The 1,383-nt window shown below is 41.5% G+C and overlaps 1 pseudogene; it reads left to right on the top strand.

Moving 5' to 3' along the window:
• The first annotated feature begins 284 nt into the window (after positions 1-284).
• LOC149188010 (putative sugar phosphate/phosphate translocator At5g11230 pseudogene) lies at positions 285-1,119 on the top strand (annotated as a pseudogene).
• The last annotated feature ends 264 nt before the right edge of the window (positions 1,120-1,383 follow it).

Below are 1,383 nucleotides of genomic sequence, written 5' to 3'. Positions count from 1 at the left end.
AAGCAACTGCAGTGAAATACTGTGTTTGGCTGCTGATTTTATCTAACGGCACTAGTTCTTTAGTTATACCTTTGGTGGTGAGCTCGGTTAGATTTCCTAGTCCATTCGATGAAAAACTATGTGTTTGTGTTTGGCAATTGAGTTTCTTCAAGGCAATCGTTCTCTGGTTACACCTCTCAGTGAGGCAGGAGGCACGTGTAGCGCATGCAAATGCAAATTTTATAAATTACAGCTACCACATAGCATATTAATCATCCTACACAAAATGCTATGTGGGACCTACCATGAAGGCCATGTGTCTCATCATTCCATTTATCAAAACTCTGCCATCCTTAACCTCAGCCTTGTTCATTCCTCAGCCTCATGCCCTCCTTAACCTCGGTCTTGTTCATTCCTACCTTGGCCTTGTTCTTATACAGATGCTTAAGGCCCTCATGCCTGTTGCAGTGTATTCCATTGGAGTTTTGTTGGGAAAGGAGTGTTTCAGTTCAAAGACTATGGGCAACATGGTTGGAATCTCTTTAGGGGTTGCCATTGCTACATATGGGGAAGCCCAGTTCAATTCCAGGGGTGTCATGTTGCAATTGGGTGCTGTGGTTTTTGAGGCAACACGATTAGTCTTTATTCAAATACTTCTGACCGCTAAGGGATTAGTCTGAATCCAATAACATCACTGTACTATGTTGCCCCTTGCTATTTTGTACTCCTGTCAATCCCTTGGGTAATAATTGAGTTCTCGGTTCTAGTAGCCTCTTCTTAATTTTATTTGGATGTGAGGCTTTTTAGTGCCAACTGTGCATGTGCATTTCTGTTGAAATTGGCAGTTTTTCATTTGGTTGGTAAGACATCGGCCCTTACAATGAACGTTGCAAGTGTTGTCAAGGACTGGCTCCTGATTACCTTATCATGGTCTTTTATAAAGGACAAAGTGACTGGTATTAATCTGTTAGGGTATGGCTTGGCTTTCTTGGGGGTTTGCTTCTACAATCATTTGAAATTGTAGTCACTTAAGGTAAAGGAGGATCGAAAGAAGGTCTTAGATGGAGATGAAGATTCGAGTAGGTTACTTGGACAAAACTAGATATCGAAGGCAAGAACAAGAATGATGCTAATGTCTAGATTACGCAGGAAGGGCTGTTGATCGTGTTCTCACAGGTATCATGTTATGTACCAATGTGATATAGTTTGATTTTCCTTTTATCTTATGAAAGTGGTTTAGGGCTGCACCAGAAAGAGTGAAATTCCTTTAGCTTAGGTGTATCTATTCCACCAAACTTGCCTGAGATTCCACCCACCCTCATCCCTTTGAAACTCATGTAGCACATGTAGTGCAGACCATAAAAAAAATGAAACCCTGGTGGATAACAACTTCGGCAGTGGATC

The sequence above is a fragment of the Pinus tabuliformis genome, chromosome 3_1 (assembly GCF_031772625.1).
Source record: "Pinus tabuliformis cultivar Carrire ecotype Pingquan chromosome 3_1, CPIR1, whole genome shotgun sequence".
In the NCBI taxonomy this organism is placed as follows: domain Eukaryota; kingdom Viridiplantae; phylum Streptophyta; class Pinopsida; order Pinales; family Pinaceae; genus Pinus; species Pinus tabuliformis.
The sequence above is the reverse complement of the archived record's forward strand: the minus strand, read 5'-3'. Positions and strand labels throughout refer to the sequence as shown.